Source organism: Neovison vison, chromosome 12, assembly GCF_020171115.1.
Source record: "Neovison vison isolate M4711 chromosome 12, ASM_NN_V1, whole genome shotgun sequence".
Taxonomy (NCBI): Eukaryota; Metazoa; Chordata; class Mammalia; order Carnivora; family Mustelidae; genus Neogale; species Neogale vison.
This window is the reverse complement of record NC_058102.1, coordinates 92,490,061-92,508,534: the sequence shown is the minus strand read 5'-3', so window position 1 is coordinate 92,508,534 and position 18,474 is coordinate 92,490,061. Positions and strand designations below refer to the sequence as shown.

The window sequence follows — 18,474 nt, the reverse complement described above, 5'->3', positions numbered from 1 at the left end:
CTCTGTTGCAAATGGAGCTGCAGACTGGCCTGAAGGCCCTGTCAGTCTGCTAGATTTCCCTTTGCAGAAGCCAATGTCATTGGGTCAGGCTAAGGTCAACATTGTGAATCAGAGGGTTTATTCATAGCAGAAATAAGAGCTAATGTGCAGGTAAGGAATCCAGTAGCAACCCACAGCATCAGACAGCCCGATGCTATTGATCTTACTGATTTCCTGCTCTTGCGGCCAAATTCTCATTTCTCTTGAGTAGGAAGAAGCAGCCGATCTCTGGAATATAGAAACATGTCCACAGTTGGACCCGGGAGCAAAATGATGAAAAAGGGCAAAAGTCATATCTAAGCTATGTTGATTCATGGTGCTTGTGAGACTCAAGTGAGATAATGTGTATGAAAGTATTTAGATCTGTGTTTGGCATGTGAAATAAACAGTGTAAGTGAGAAAAGGGAGCAATAAATTTCAGCAAGAAGGGATTATGGTAGGGGCACCTGGGTGGCTCAGTGGTTAAGCCTCTGCCTTTGGCTCAGGTCATGATCTCAGAGTCCTGGAATCAAGCCTCACATCGGGCTCCCTGCTCAGCAGGGGAGCCTGCTTCCCTGCCTCTCTCTCTGCCTGCCTCTCTGCCTACTTGTGATCCCTCTCTTTCTCTGTCAAGTAAATAAATAAATAAAAATCTTTAAAAAAAAAAAAAAAAGAAGGTATTATGGTAAAGGGATATCTCTGGGTCTTGAAGGATAAGCAGAATTTTAACAGCTTCAGTAAGTGCAGTGATTTCCATCCTTGGTGTAGGGACCAACCTTGACTGTGTAAGAATCACATAGAAATTTACTAATAATGGAGAATCTCTAGGCTTGACCCTAGATCTTGCAACAGGGCTATATCATGTGTATTTTAGACCTCTCCCAATTATTCTGATGCACAGCCCAGTTTGAGATCATTGAAGTTGGAGCTGTGGGTGGAGAACAACAGCATAATGAAATCCAAGGAAGTGTGGAGGTTTGTGTGATGTTTGTAGTGAGTCACCCCAGTTTATTTGAGGAAGAGAGTTCTGGAACTCTATAGATGAAGACAAATTCAAAAAGGTAGTTTGGGTTATTATATAAAGGATCTTGTGCTATGCCAGAGGGATGTGACTTTACTGGATAGGTGATAGAGATTCACTGAAGATTGAGGAGAGATTAAGAGTGATGTTCTTGCCTGAGAATCAGGAATATAAATTTGAACAGCTCTGGAGGGTAGGTAGGAAGAACCAGGCTGCCTTTAAATTCATGGTTATGAAATTAGTTAAGACATAGTTGTAATTAATCTCATTGTTGGCTCATAAACATCAACTATGCCCTGGTCCCAATCCCAGAAGATCTGATATAATTGTTCTGGGGTGGAGTGTCGGTGTTGATAGGAAGTAAAGACTCACCCCAAGTGATTCTACTATGCAACCAGGCTGCCGTAGTTGATTCACCTGTCTACTAATACAACTATTTCACAATTTCTCTTTCTTTCTGAATGGTCTTCATCTTCTTACCTCATGATCTTTAGGTGTTGACTTTGTTCTTTTTTTTTTTTTCTCCAGAAAATAAAAACAATTTTTTCTCTTCTGCTACAGCAGATGAATATCGATGGACCAGAGAGTCCCTAACTCTCTGTATATAAATACTCGATAAATCCTCTCTTACTAACTCAAGGTCTTCTTTGTTATTTTTTATTTTTCTCCCCTGCATCATCAACTATTTCCTTTCTATTGGATCATTCTTATTAACATAAAAACACATTTATTTCTCCACATCCCACGTTCACTTGCTGCTTCATTTATTTGCTCCAAATTAGAGCAAAATTCCTTCAAGGAGTTTGGATGTGCTGGCTCTACATTTTATCTTTCTGTTTTCTCTTTTAACCACTTCATTCAGGTCTTGGTTCCCATCAGTCTTTTAAATCTGCTCTTGTCAAGGTCACCAAGGATCTTCATGTTGCTAAAACTGATAGTATATTCCCAGCACTCACTTTATTGGACAATACAGCAGATATTGACACAGAGCACATGTTCTATTAAGATGTATCCTTATTTATTTTTCTTGTATACCCTTTCTTCCTCTAACTTCCCTTGCCATATTTTCTCCATTTCCTTGAAGAATCCTCCTCATTTTCTCACTCAGTACTTGGATCTCCTCTTTTGTTTGTCTATATTCCCACAATGTGGTCAGCCTGTCCCATGGCTTTGAATAGTATTTATATACTCATGACTTCAAAAAAATTTTTATCTAGCCCCAACTTTTCCCCTTATTTACATGGTCATAGATCTAACTCTTAAGGTGACATGTCCCATTTATATCTAACATGCATCTCAAACCTAATTTTTCTAATATTATAGTTTGATTTCCCAACTCTTGCCCCAAAACTCCTCTTTTCTCAGTCTTCCCTGTCTCCATTCTCCAATTGCTAAGGTTCTTGGAATGATCCTTGACACTTCTCTTTCTCTCACATTCAACTTTCAATTCATCAGCATGTCCTGTTGACATCTTCAAAATATATTCTTATACTTTTAAGTTTTCATTACCTGTACAGCTACCATTTGATTTTCCCAAGGCATTCTTAGTTCATGATGGGTTAATAGAATTCCCTTTTCCTCTCAAAGGTGACCTAATTTGGACAATAGTCATCTTAGTTACCACCTTAATCCACATCACTATCATCTCTCTCCTGGACTATAGCCATTGACTCTCACTAGTCTTTCTGATTTCATTCTTTTGCCCTATAGTCTGTTCTCCACACAGTGGCTGCTATGAGCTTTTTGGAATATAAACCATAGAGTTACCCTTCAAGCCCTCCTGCACCTTCCTTCCATAGAGTAGGCCAGATTATACTACAGAAATACATCCCAGTGATGAGACCTTTGCCCCTGCCAAATATTGTCACTCATATACCATGTCCACTGTATGTCTGGCTAGGGACTGGAATGGTGATCTCTTTTCCCAATAGTTCCTCAAGGACCCAAGCTAACAGAGACTTTACCTTGTAGTTCAACCACCTGGAACTTGTAGCCACCATGGTGGCTTAGGCAGGTGAAAAGAGAGGCTCAAGGATCCTGCATGACATTTTTCTTGTCTCAGCTGAAATATAACCTGTTGTTCTCACTCATATTTCATTGGCCACACCTGGTCAAAAGGTCTTGCCCAACTGAGAAGAATATTTTCTGTGACCCAAAAAGGAGAGAGAAGCTGGAGATTCATGAACATATTTAATGTTTCACACATCATCTTACTCAGAATAAAATCTAAATCCTTTGTGATAGCCAAAAGATCTCATATAGTCTGCTTCCTGGATAACTCTAGTTACATCTTCTGCCACTGTCCTACTTCCTCACTCTACTCCAGCTATTCCTGCCTTCTTGTTATTTTTGAACACTCTGGTCATAGACCTCTTCCTGGAATGATCTCTCAATATGAATAAGACTGGATCCCTCATTTTATGTAGGTCTGTGATTAAATACATCCTATTAAAAGTGTCTTCCATTACCAATCTATATAAAAATAGTACCTCTCTGTCCTTTTCAACCTGCTTTATATTTCTTCGTATCACTTGTTTCTACTTGGATTATTATGTTATTGTATGCCAAATTATTTTCTATTTTTAGTAGAACTTACATATCATCAGAGGAAGGATATTACCTGTTTGGTGTTCAGTTATATATGTTCAGTTTTAGAACAGTGTCTGACACACCTTCTAGGTACGCAATAAATATCTATTGAATGATTAATGAATAAATGAAATGATAATTTAAACCCTAGTAGTGGATGAGCTAATCAAGAGGAGATAGAAATGACCTCTAAGACTGCCTTCTTTCAAGAGTTTGTTAGAGGAAATGAACCACGAAAAAGACGAGGTAGGGAGAGAATTAGAATGCAATATTTCACTTTCTCTTCAATGAGGTGGCCGAGGTGTTTGGTTGTGGCAGCCTTGCAAATTCACACCAACAGACACAGAGATGCAGATTTTTGTGAAGACCCTGATGGGGAAGACCATCACCCTCTAGGTCGGGCCCAGTGACACCACTGAGAATGTCAAAGTCAAAATCCAAGACAAGGAAGGCATCCCACCTGACCTGCAGCATCTGATTTTTGTGGGCATCAGCTGGAAGATGGCCACACTCTGTCAGACTACAATATCCAGAAAGAGTCTACCCTGCACTTGGTGTCTCGGCTCTGAGGAGGCATCATTGAGCCTCCCCTCCATGCACTGGCCCAGAAATACAACCATGACAAGCTGATCTCCTGCAAGTGTTGTGCTCGCCTGCACCCCCACGCTGTCATCTGCCCCAAAAAGTATGGCCATACCAACAATCTGCGCCCCCAAAAGAAGGTTAAATAAGGCTCCTCCTCCACCTCTTCTGCAGGGTAGCCTCCTGCCCAAGCCCCAAGGGTCTGTTTCCCCTTCATTGACTGAAAAAAAAAAAAAGAATGCAATATGTCAGGAATGTGAAGGTAAGACGGAGATTTAAAGACTGGGTGCTTGCAAGATTTAAGGATATGAAAAATGTGCAGAAGACATTGGGTTCAGTAAATAATAAAGCTATGTATGTTCTGGTTATCTGTTGCTGCATAATCAGCCATCTCAAAGTTAGTGGCAAAAAGATAATTTCAATATGCTCATTGATTCTTTGGATTAGGAATTTGGACATGGCACAATGGGGCTTATTTGGGTTTTGGGTTGGGAACACTCCATTGACTTCAAGTGACTTAGGGACTGGGGCTGGAATCATCTGGAGGCTTTGTTCTCCTATCTGGTGCCTGGTCTGGCATAGCTTGGAGATGCGACTTGGCTGAGACTATTGACCAGGGCACTTACAGGCTAATCCAGGTTGGTGCTGGGGTTGTCTCTGAGAGGAAGTGTCCAGAGTGGGAACATCTGGTAGGTGAGCTTTCCAAGAGAAGCAGATAAAAATTGCATAGCCTTTCTGATCCAGCTTGGGAAATCACACAGTGTCATTGTGTTGTTGCATGGTGTTGGGTACAAGCAATTAACTATGACCAGTGCAGATGAGGTAGGATAATTAGACTCAAAAAGTGGCAAGTGGCAAGACCACAGTGCAAAAGGGCATGTGGGAAAGGAAATTTCATGACTACCATCTTTGAAAATACACTTTGCTACAACTGACAATTTTTGATAAAACTATTTATATAGATTTCTCTAAGTTTGGTGCTAAAAGAAAGAGAAGAGATGGACTGGGTTGGACTTAACCTGGAATATTTCAAGCTTCTTATTTTCTAATAATAATAATAATAATAATAACCCAAAGAGATTAAGTGACTTCAGCAAGGGCACACAATTTGGAAGAAAACCAGTTGCTGGCAAACACTACTCAGAAGCCCCCTTGCTTTCTGATTTCCCATTCCATTGCAATAGTCTGGAATTCTGTAGGGTGGTGTGATCCAGGATGGTCTGGTCAGGGTAAATGTGGATTCAGAGCCTTCCATCTCTGCTTCAACCACAGCAGCTCTGAGTTGATCAGTTTTATACTGGGGTCCCATTTGGGATTATATTTTGCTGCTAAAAAAAATTGAAAACAACAAAGTAGATGTTCTCAAAATTCCCTTCATTTCCAAATTTCTATATTCCTATTATTCTATACAGTTTACAAACTGACATCGACAGCAATTCCAAACATTGAGGACAGGCCAGGGGAAGAAGAAAGTGAAAAGTACCAGTTAATGCAGATCTGTACAGACCAAGCACTGAGTTAGGGTCTTTACAGATGTGATCCATTCAAATCCTTTCACTCCTGCAAAGTACATGTTATTATCCAAAGGGTTCAAATAATTCAGATCATTTGTCTAGTGTCACTCAATGATTCAAAACTAAATCAGTTCGTCTACAAAGATAGTGTTCTTTTTTATTCTCCTTCTTTTTTCACAAAAAACTTCATTATCTGGTGATGCATACTGAGACCATACAGAAATCTGCACGGTCCGCTTCACATGCAGTAGAAGGATCTTAACTTTATAATAAGCGAGTGTCAGTGGTTTTATGCAATATAAAACTTTAGATTTATGAACACACCTCAGAATTTAATTTTGTGATTGTGAAATATGACTTTGGCCTTGGCTTCTGTGGGCCAAATATGTATCCAGTGTACTTCTACCGGACATAAAAACAAGTTTTTAGGGGTGCCTGGGTGGCTCAGTGGGTTAAGCTGCTGCCTTTGGCTCAGGTCATGATCTCAGGGTCCTGGGATTGAGTCCCGCGTAGGCTCTCTGCTCAGCAGGGAGCCTGCTTCCTCCTCTCTCTCTCTCTGCCTGCCTCTCTGCCTACTTGTCATCTCTCTCTGTCAAATAAATAAATAAAATCTTTAAAAAAAAAAACAAACAAGTTTTTATTCAGCTAAACTTTATTTTTACAGCTAAACAAGTATTTTATTCATAGCAATCAGTTGCAATACATACATGGTTGGGTTGTGTTTGTTTTGTTTTGATTTTTTTTTCAAAAATGTGCTTTTGAAAGTTTTTGAACTCTATTTTTGTTAGAACATGAACTGAAGTAGAGTGGAGGAACAAGTTATTTTAGAGTACTACATTTTCCTCTCAGACTTTTTTCTTTTTTGTACACTGTGTTATTTATGTTTGGATGGAAGATGACTCGAAGTAATTACAGTTTTTTTAATGGTATCAATGTTTATATGCTAAATAATTCTAGAGAGATTAGAATGATGATATCATCCATACTATTCTACCTTATTACTCAGATGATGATGAAGATGATTATCTACATTTCATAAAAACTTTTGGATCAAGAAGATAAGTTCTTTCTAAAATATCTAGCTAATGTATTTTTCCTTGATATTTATTAATCACATGTATTTCTCTGTTTGTTTAACTCTTTGGATTTTTAAAATAATTTTCAACATAAAATTAGCAGCTTTCATTATTCAATATAAATTGTTACAGTATTTTACTCTTAGAAAAATACATTTGCATTAGTGACTGAAATTATTTTAAGTAAGAAACACAAAAGGAGACTTCCTCCAAGTTACATATTCACATAGTAACAGTGGATTGAAGTGATTTGTCTTTGGTTTATACTAATATTGTGATTAGAAATGGTAATCTACCCATTACATGATCATTGATCACATACAAGTTCAATGAGGCCAGAAATGGCATTGAAGTAGACTTTTGACTCCTTGGCATTTGCAAGGTCATGTCTCAAGCCAAACTAATGGCAGATTTGGGTATAATACAGATTTGGGTAAGGATGATGCTAAACTTTAGTCCATCCCTATTAAATTCTCATCTCCTTGTAAAAAACATTAGGTATCAAACAAACAGCTCAGGAATGAAATGTATCATGAGACCATTTTTTCTTTTAAATAGAATTAATTAATATCCACAAATATCTTACCGATGTGACAAGACATTTGAGTAAGTTTAATTTGAAATTATAATTGAGAAAAGAAACAAGAACATTAATTTATTCAAGAATATATTCATATTCAGAATCACACTGTCCATGTAGAGTCATTAGACAGCTATTCAAAAGTTTACATATTACTCAGAGCTCAGAGGAATCATTATTAATTTTCTTTAATTAAACTTCTGACATTTAATATTGAGAGCTACTATTAGTGAGGTCCAAGATTTGACTGAAATCAATTTGATTACTTAAACTTAGTGAATGCAGTTTAAAAAAATTTTTTTTTGATAACTGTGTATTTGGTTAATCCATGAAATGATAGCATGTGATCTGACCGAAAGCAAGCTGGTCACACCAAATTAGCCATTATTTGTTGTTGGTCACAACAAATAATTTTGATACTTGTTTTTCAAAATTGGTTATTTTGGTAAAGCACTTTTAAATTTTATAATTAGTTACTACTGCTACACATATTTTTACTATGTAGTCTTATATAAATAAAGTTAGTTACACTGTAAATCCTTTCACTTTGGTAGATCTATGTTGTTTTAAAATTTCTAATAGACAATACTTTATTGACATGGCTAATGAAATATTAATGTGGCTCATACACATATGAATTTATGATTGTGTACTGAGGCAACAATTATTGATTAGGAAAATGGATGTGGAAGACTAAATGCATTTCAGTTATATAATTCATTTTGCAATTCTTGAGTTTATAGTCATATGGCAAGTAATGAAATTGGTCATGTTGGTTATCAGAAAATAATGACTTTTCTTCAGTGATATTTGCTATGTTATTAGATGTTTGAGTGAAAGCAAAATCTCCTCAATTTACTCCTATCTATCTGGCTTGTATGGTGCTCATGAACCTGAAGAGAACTGATTAAACACTGCTGCAGGGGGATGAGAATATTAGAGGGGTTAGGTGCGGGTTGCTTCAAGTGCCTTCATTGAACTTTTAGATGCCATCACTGCACTAGCAAATCAACTTTACTATATTGTGGCCAAAAGAAGGTAGATATGGACACATTTAACAGAACCAATTATTATTTATCCTAATTCATGTCTTTATTTTGAGAAGTGAAAAGTGGGTGAAATGGACCATCCTGTGAAGTAGCGAGTTTTCCATTATTGGAATATATCTTAGCAAGACTTGAAGAAGTATTTGTTGACATGAAGGAACTTATGCATTATCTAGTGATTAAAAATTCCCCAAAGAGATCAGGAGGGAGACAAACCATAAGAGACTCTTAATTTCACAAAATAAACTGAGGGTTGCTGGGAGATGATAGGGGGTAGGGATAGGGTTGGGTTATTGGCATTGGGGACGGTATGTGCTATGGTGAGTGCTGTGAAATGTGTAAGCCTGACGATTCATAGACCTGTACACCTGGGGCAAATAATATATTTTAATAAAAATAATTTTTTAAAAATTCCCCAAAGAATATAAGCAGAATAGCAGTTATAAAATGTTAATACATTTTGTGTTTAAAATGTTTCCATGTTCCATTGTTAGGGGAAAAAAGCTAAACATGTTCCTGTATTTCAGGAATGCTCATATTTTCGATATGCTAATATGTTTTGTGACTCTTAAAGAAGGGAATTAATTTTAAGTGTTTTCCAAACCTTTTTTGACTTTGATGCCTTTTATTCCTATTTCATGAGGCTACGACCTATCCAATTAAATACATATCAGGAAACACCAGACTACATGATACGTAAAGCTCCTTACAGCTCTAAGATTATTTGAATAGAATAGTTGTTTCCCTCCCCCAATGGAACTGTGAATTTGGAGGGAAAATAAAATGAGCATGATGTCTAAGAACAAGTAATGATGGAGAATCTCCTACTTCCTTAGTAATATACATGAGCTTTTTAGAATGAAAAGGATAGACATTCAACGATATGACAAGATCCAAAATAATGCTGCTTTAAACAAGAGGGAAGGCTATTCCATAAAATTCTGAAATGGTATTGGAGATTGGCTGCAAGAATTTATTAAGCTTGAAGATACTTTTGCCTTGTTACTCCAGCCTCCTACCACAGCCGCCTCCTTCTCTGTGATCTAAGCTAGCAGAAAAGAGCAAGGAGTGGATAAGCCAGTTTGTTTTGTGGGCACAACTTATAAATTGCACATAATACTTTGCCTGGCATCCCTTTGGTTACAACTGAAACTTATGGCCATCTGCAATGGGCTGGACCTGGTTTATTCTGGGGGGTAAGATCCCCAGCTAAGGATTGAGACGTTCTCTTACTATAAAAGTAGGAGAACATGGATATTGGAGAACAACCCGCAGTGTCTGCTGAATGAGCCATATTTGTCAGTGCTGTTCCTTCTGATAACATAACATTGATCGTTTTTTAAATTAAAAAAATCTTTTTCATCTGATACGTATATTCTTTAACCTCCATCACCTATCTCACCATCTCCCCACACCCCTCCACTCTGGTTACCATCGGTTTGTTCTTTATAGTTAAGAGTCTCTTTCTTGGTTTCTCTCTCTTTGTCCTTTGCTTTTTATTTTGTTGTTTAAGGTCCACCTATGAGTGAGATCATATGGGATTTGTCTTTCTCTGACTGATTCATTTTACTTAGCATTATACTCACTAGCTCCATCCATGTTGTTGCAAATGGCAAGACTTCATTCTTTTTTTATGGCTGAACCATATTCCATTTTATCTGTACACTGCATCTTTTTTATATCCATTCATTTATTGGCGGGCATTTTGGTTGCTTCCATAGTTTAGCTATTATAAATAATGCTGTAATAAACATAGGGGGGCATGTATCCCTTTGAATTAGTGTTTTGTATTTTTTGGGTAAACACCCAGTAGTGCAATTACTGGATTGTAGGGTAGTTCTATTTTTAATTTTTTGAGGAAACCCTGTACTCTTTCCCACAGTAGCTGCACCAGTTTGTATTCCCACCAACAGTGCGAAAAGAGTTCCTTTTTCTCCCCACCGTCGTTGACACTTGTTATTTCTTGCATTTTTGATTTTAGTCATTCTGACAGGTGTGGGGTGTATCTCATTGTGGTTTTCATTTATATTTTCCTGATGATGAGTGGTGCTGAGCGTTTTCTCATGTGTCTGTTGGCTGTCTTAATTTCATAATATTTGTAAGGAAACATTGTTTCTAGAAATTAAAACTGTATTCCTTTATTGATCTTCTGTTATTCCCCTAAGTATACATCTAAAGTCCAAGACAATCTAGCAAAATATGAAATGTTAATAATAGATCTGAGAGAGAGAGAATGTGCAAACACACAAGAGAGGAAATGAATGAATGAAATTATGAATGAATAAGGGGAACACTGGCTAGCCCACGCATAATGCATCTTGATGTGAGTCAAAGCTGAGAGTAACATTTTCCATAAAGGGTGAGATTCCCTGGCCACTGGAAAATTCTATGTTCTGTTTCAAAAGGCCACATGTACTGTCTGACTTAGAGTCATGCAAATATTCACAAATTATTTTCTTTATGATGGTTGTTAATACTTTGTTTTATACATAGCATAGATTCTAAGCTTAGGACTGTTCCCTAATTTTCTTATAAATTTCAAAACTTTTTGTCATTCACTATTTTTAAGATTGTATGTTTCTTCTAAGTATTTAATGAACAGTTACTTTGCCTCTTATTTGACATCCATTTTGTCACTGAACACACAATTTCAAATTTATAAATATATGCACATTTGTATATATATGCACATTATATATTATACATAAATTAAGTGGTTATAATCAACCTTAAAACTATATATACACTAAAATATATAAATAATATATATATAAGCTATATATAAAACTATACATGTTTATATACAAACTAATATATATATATATAAACTCTATATAAACTAATATATATAAACTAATAAGTAGTTATAAGTACCTTCTCTATATAGAATTGTGCCAAATGCTATGGACCATGTGAAAAAAGTTTAGCACTCAGTTACTGTTAGGTTGTGTGCCACACATACTCTAAAAAGAGAAAACGTAGAAAACAAAATTTCTAAAACAAAATGCAAATTATAAGACTAGTAAGCATGGTATTATCTGCTTGTCTGGACCTAACACTCATCATCAAGAAATGACTTGTTTTTCAGAACTGAAAACAGAGGTGTTATAATCTTACATCTAGCTGTCATTGCTTCAATTCTGGGTGCTGTATTAAGAAATGGAAAGTGTGTCAGAAAATTGCCCAAAGAAGATAGATATAAAATAACTCCGTATTTCTCTGAACTTTCACCAATTCTCTTACACTCATCGTGGCTATGCATAATTCCATTTTTATAGATGTGTCTGTCTTATACTACATTAAAAATTAGGACAGAAGTTCTATTTTTTTCCTTTAATTTTCCCTAACAGACAAGAGAGCTTCTGTGTACCAAAGGGCATGTGTGTCAACAATAACCAAATTATATTTAAGATTTTTGCTGTGTGTATTTCAGTGGGTTCTTTCAGATATAATACTTCTCATTTTTTGGAAAATATGCAGACCAGAACTCTCCTTTTGACTTATAGGAAAACATACCCTGAAAAGCATTCAAGTAACTCCAACCTTCTTTTATTTTTTCCTTGTTCTTATTCAAGATCCTTGTTGCTTTGCTGCCTTAAAAGTGTCTTATATGTGGCCGTTAAGTGTCCACATTCTCTCTGAACTTGTGTCTTTACTCACTCTACACTCAATACTCAAGTGAAACTGCATTTTAACAGGCTTCCTCATTGTCACACCTCCTTGACCTCCTTGTCCTCACCTCTCTTCTCACTCACATCTCCCTGTAAGTCGATCACGTACCAGATCCATCAGCTCCCTCCACGCAAACTTGTACTGCCTCTTATCTCTCCAGCTGCTTCCAATGATGCCTTTCACGCAGGTTTGAAACTTCTAAATCATTTTCAGTTTCTGTCTCTCTGTCATCTATTTCATGCAAACAGTTGCCTGTTTCTTGCAGGGTTCGGTCCACAATGTCCTTCTTTTCTGTTGGGATCTTCTCTTCGATTCCAGCCTGGTTCAAGCCTTCATGATTTATTTTTTATTTTTATTTATTTAAATTTTTAAATATTTTATTTATTTATTTGTCAGAGAGAGAGAGAGAATAAAACAGTGAGCACAATCAGGGAGAACAGCAGGCAGAGGAAGAAGCAGGCTCCCTACTGAGGAAGGAACCTGATGTGGGACTCAATCCCAGCACTTTGGGATGATGACCTGAGCCAAAGGTAGATACCCTCATGATTTAATTGATGCGATGTCCTATGCTCTTTCATTTTCCAATAAACCATGATGCCTTTCAAGCCAAAATCACTTACTCTGTGAATATGCCTCTCATTGTTACCTCTAAGTACCTTTATACATTGTTTTCTATGGAAAATAGATTGTTTTCTTTCATGTATCTGGTTATTGAAATATTATCCATCTCTTCATAAGACTTATGGTCATTTAACTGAAGCCAATTTTTTTCCCCACAAAGATGGTATAGATCAGTTCATATAAACAGTTTTGCTTTTCTTTTTTCTTTTCTTTTTTTTTTTTATCAGTTTTGCTTTTCTGTAATGAATTTATTTTCTGCTGTTCTGAAGCTGTGATCCTTAAGATGCATGCTATTACAAACAATTTAAACTTTTTTATATTGACAACATAGTCTCAAAACTTAGCACAACAACCTGTAATTTCTCTTAGGGCACTAGTCATGTCTTATTCATATCTGTATTCCCCAGAGCACCTTTTACAATTTCCGCCAAATAGAAATGCATTCAAGACTTGATAAATGAATGACTGAATGAATTTAAGTAAGACTTGTTACTATCAGTATTTTTGGACCCTAAACACAAACAATGGCTGGAGCCTTCACTGTTACTTTGGGAATAAATTTGTCTTTCATTTTCTGAGGTGTGTTTTATTTCAGATTTCTGAGAGAATAAAATGTAATGCATTTTTAAGAAACAAAATAGCTATGTCTATTGTTTTTTATAGAGGAGATGAAATAGGTCACTATGTTTTTCACTTCCTAAGTGTATGGAACACCCTACACAAAATGCAAGCATGAAGAGACTGAGTTTACTTTCATAGTTTATATTCATTACCTATTATACCATGAAAAACTAACACAAAATTATCAGCTTCAAACAACACACATTTGGGGCACCAGGGTGGGTTAAGCCGTTGCCTTCGGCTCAGATCATGATCTCAGGGTCCTGGGATTGAGGGCCGCATTGGGCTCTCTGCTCAGCAGGGAGCCTGCTTCCCTCTCACTCTCTCTGCCTGCCTCTCTGCCTACTTGTGATCTCTGTCAAATAAATAAATAAAATCTTAAAAAAGAAAAACACACACATTTATTATCTCATGCTTTTTGTAAGTCAGGAGTCCAGACATGGTGTAACTGGGCTCTGTGCTTCAGGGTCTCACTAGGCTGCAGTCCAGATGTTGGCTGGGTTTCAGTCTCATCAGAGGCTCAACTGGGTAAGAACTTAACTTCCTAGCTCACTCGGGTTACTCACAATTCATTTCCTTGCAGCCTAGGGCTAAGGCTACCATCTGCTGCTAGAGACTACTAGCAGTTCTTGCAGCATGAGCTTCTCCTTTATGGCAGCTTGCTTCTTTCACAGCTGGCAAGAGAGACTGTGCAGCCACTTTGCTAACAGGACAGTCTTGAAGTGACCTCCTATTACTTCTGCCATCTTCTTCTGGTTATAAGCAAATCATGGGTCTCACCCACATTCAAAGGGAGAGGAATCTATTAGGTTGGGAACACCAATAGTTGGCTATCTTTGGGGCCAACTTCAAGTTTTTCACCACAATAATGGCTTTGGCATGTGGCTCCTGTTTGTTCATGCAGAAGTCCTGTTTTAAGTTCTGTTGCCAGTTTATTCTAAAAACTCCCCTACCTCATTTTAAAAAATTTTATGTGTGGGGGCGCCTGGGTGGCTCAGTGGGTTAAAGCCTCTGCCTTCGGCTCAGGTCATGATCCCAGGGGTCCTGGGATCGAGCCCCGCATCGGGCTCTCTGCTCAGCGGGGAGCCTGCTTCCTCCTCTCTCTCTGCCTGCCTCTCTGCCTACTTGTGATCTCTGTCCATCAAAAAAAAAAAAAAAAGTGTGGATTTACACCAAAAGGATATAAAAATTGAAGGACCCAATTGATTTGGAGGAGAGAGGAAGACAATCTTTATTTGCTGGTAGCTTAAGAACTGGAGCTAGTGTAGAGTTCATACTAATGTATGATTCCTGAAAATGGTATGTCAATATAGAACGCTGCGAGCAGGACAGAACCTGTGAGGTTTTCTGATACAACTACTCACTTTACTGACTTGCAAGCAGAAGTACTCAGAGGTTAAGTGGTTTACCTAGGATTGAAGCTGAAAATGTGACCTACCTAGGGACCCTGAGCTCTTAGATAGCAAAGTTAATGAGCACCTGCACTGAAATTAATTCAGTTAAATATAGTTTATGGAGATTGGCTTTGACCCAAAGAAACAGATTTTGGAACATTTTTCATAAACATTTTTTTAAAATGGTATAATAAAGTAAAAATTATACACATACTATGCTTATTTTGGTACACAAAGAATAAAATTAAAAGACTCTTTGACACCAATTTTAAATAATATTTTATTCATATGCTGTTAGCTTATTTATAGAGCAAAAAAATAACTACCGTGTTATTTCCTAAAAATTAGGTATAATGCTATAGAGAAACACATAGAATGAATGGTCAAAATTATCAATCACAAACCCATGAAATACCTGGATCTGAATCTTGATTATACTCCTAGTTCTTCTTCTGATCTTGGGTAGGCTCTACTCCTTAGAGAATGTGTTTGTGATTCCCACGATGTGAATCACCAGCTCATTTACTTTATTACATATTCATACAGCTTAGGATATACTATGTCCTAGACATTATGCTGGCCCTAGGAATACAAAGGTCAAGACTCAGTCCTTTTGAGTATTTCATAGTCTAGTGGGGAAGAAGGAAGCGTAAACAAAATTATTATACAGTATGCTCAGAGTGTGGTATTATGAACTAAACCTGGTGCAAACCGTAGGCAAATCTTCTGTGTCTGAAGAATTAGAGACCTTTAGAGAAGTGACATTTAACATCGGGAAGGTGTGTGGTGAACAAGTATTTTGTCCTCCCTACTGGTTTCTTAGTTTTCTATCCGTTTTACTTTAACTGCATTTTGCCTCTTTACAGTTGCATATTTATCCTGATTTAGAATATGTAGGTGGCACTAAAGTTGTAATAGATTAGAGTTGGAGGGCAGGGAGGAAAGCACCATTTCATTACCCTTACATCTTGATATTGCTTCCAACTTAATACTACCACCTCACAGCAAATGAGTATATACACGAATGTGCCTAATAAAGAGATGGTTTATTTCAGATCTTTGGTGTTCAAGTTATGAGATTTAGAGGTGAGAGAACCATTTCTTGATATCTTGAATTCATGTTCTTCTCATCGTCAGTGAAGAAAAAGATGCACATTTTTACGCATGGCAGAGTCACAGACTAAATTAATGCAAATGACTCCCTAAGAATGAATGAGAAATTAAATTTCCAAAATACACTCAAAAGGGAGGTTATTCATAAAAATCTATAAAATTTCTTGTATTTGTGACTTTATAACTGATTTCAAGTATAAAATTGTAGCTAACTTTTAAATTAATTCATTTAATTACTTATAACTGTGATTATCTGTAAAATGGGGCTAACAATTCTGATTTACCTGTAGGTGGACTGTGAAACTCAAAGAAGATCATGGCTGGAAAAATTCCCTATAGATTAAAAGCTCATTCAAAATTTAGAAATATGAATTCAGAATGATCATTTCTTAAGTTTTAAGAACAAGTTTTGAAGCATGGCAGAAAATGAGTTAATTAAAAAAAATTTCTCCAAATTTAAATCCCATAAAGTCAGTTATACATTGTTATAATTAACATTCTCTTGGAGAGGTGCTGGTGGAATTTTAAGGATGGAGGATAAATATGTTCTTATTAGAGTTCTTACTTGCAAATTTATGTTAATATGAGTCACAGTCCAAATGACACACAGTTTCCTAGAACAGCTCTGAAATAACACTTGTTTCTAAGGGTCTCTCTTTTCCTGTCTCTACTCCCTCCCTCCCTGTCTTCCTTCTTCCTTTTTCTTCTTCCCTTTCTTTCTTGGAATCCACTTTATTAAGAGGTAACCCTCAGTAGGCTATCTCAACGTAAAAACTCCAATTTCAGTTCTGAAGTGGTACTCTTATTTAACTGCAGATGTATTTTGATTTTCTTTTTATTTCATAACTACATCCTAAATTGGATATTAAAAAGAACCAATAAAAACAGATTCTACCTAATAAAAATTTGAGAATCTTTAAGCCTTTCACTTATATTAGAAATACTTAATCATTAATATGACTATGTCAACATTTTACCCTTTAGTTAAAGAAAGTGAGGTAAGAGATATGTTCATCTGACATATAGCAATTAATTCAAATAGCAATGAGATGTTTTAGTGAGCACATTTAATTGTTTGATGTCTGATGTGTGTGTGTGTGTGTGTTTGTGTAAAGCTCTATCAAATAGGTAGTAATTCTTGAGGGAAAAAAGGAACTAACTAATCATTGAATGAATGCCTAATGTGTGCAGGCAATAAGAAAAGCTGTCTCGGGACGCCTGGGTGGCTCAGTTGGTTAAGCAGCTGCCTTCGGCTCAGGTCATGATCCCGGCGTCCTGGGATCGAGTCCCACATCGGGCTCCTTGCTCGGCAGGGAGCCTGCTTCTCCCTCTGCCTCTGCCTGCCATTCTGTCTGCCTGTGCTCGCTCTCTCCCCCCCCACTCTCTCTGATAAATAAATAAAATCTTTAAAAAAAAAAAAAAAAAAGAAAAGCTGTCTCTTCCACCAACAAATTAGCAAGGATACAGACATCTTCCCAAGGTTTAGTATCTAGATATACTCAGTGATTGCATAATATCTCTAAACAAAGAACAAGAGTTTCCATATATGCATACATTCCCATATATATATATACTCCCTCATAGAATGTTAATGTTAGAATTACAAGTCACGTAGTCTCAGTCCTTCATGTTGTGTGTGAGATCCAGAGAGGCCAATGAGTTTCTATTCTTGCTAGAGAAAAAACCTTGGATTAAAATCCATCTCCTTTCCCAAGTAGAATTCTTTTCACTGTATTTTCATATTCATTTATTCACAGGGTCACCAAATAATCAGTGAATAGCTTATTTAGTGGGACAGAAAAGGTGGTATAATAAAGCTTGATATTTCTTCTTCCTTGTCTCCCTTCTTCCAACTTCTCTTCATCTCTTTGTATTATTCTAACTGACATTATTCTGGGTATTGGGAGTTACTAAGACTCACAGTTAGGTAGAATTCAAGAAAGCCAAGTAGGTAGGTAGGTAGGTAGCTAGCTAGGTAGATAGAATATTATTACTCTTACATTACTTATATTAGTGCTTATTTATATTAGTGCTTATTAGAGTTTAGTTAAAATCAATGAGGGAATAAATGTGGATGTTATAGGCAACAAAAGCTTGTTTCCCATATTATTTTGATATATTGAAACAGATGTGAGAACACAATATGGTATTATCTGTTGTGGTCTAGTTATTTCTACTATCCATCCCCATGCAACTGTTTTATAAATTTTTCATATTAAAGTAAATGACACAGATGCTTTTGATTTCATTACTGATCCACAGAGTGATGTTGACCTTGACACTACGAACGATGTTAGCAACTACTGTAGTAGGAGAAACTAATACAAATGCACTTTTCTTTAAAAATTCAACAAGGATCAATATGACTTGTACAAACTTTTTCCCCCATGTTTTCAAAGTAGGGTTGAGTGGCTCTTTTCAAGATCAACTAAACTTTTAATAAAACTTGGAGACCCCATTAAATTTTACCATTATCCCACAAATTTGTCCATGGATTTTTGAAAAGAAAAATGTACAATGATTTTGAATCTTAGAACTTCTGGGGAGAAAGTTTTTCTATCCCAGATGTTGCTGCATTTATGAAATTTAATAAAAAGGTTTCATGGAAATGTGCAGTGAAAAATGCC

At 36.6% G+C, this 18,474-nt stretch overlaps 1 protein-coding gene and 1 pseudogene across 2 annotated transcripts in view; both read left to right on the top strand.

Moving 5' to 3' along the window:
* Nucleotides 1–18,474, top strand: part of TAFA2 (TAFA chemokine like family member 2) — a 493,613-nt gene that overhangs the window by 360,981 nt on the left and 114,158 nt on the right. The window lies entirely within an intron of this gene.
* On the top strand, nucleotides 3,977–4,359 carry LOC122891872 (annotated as a pseudogene).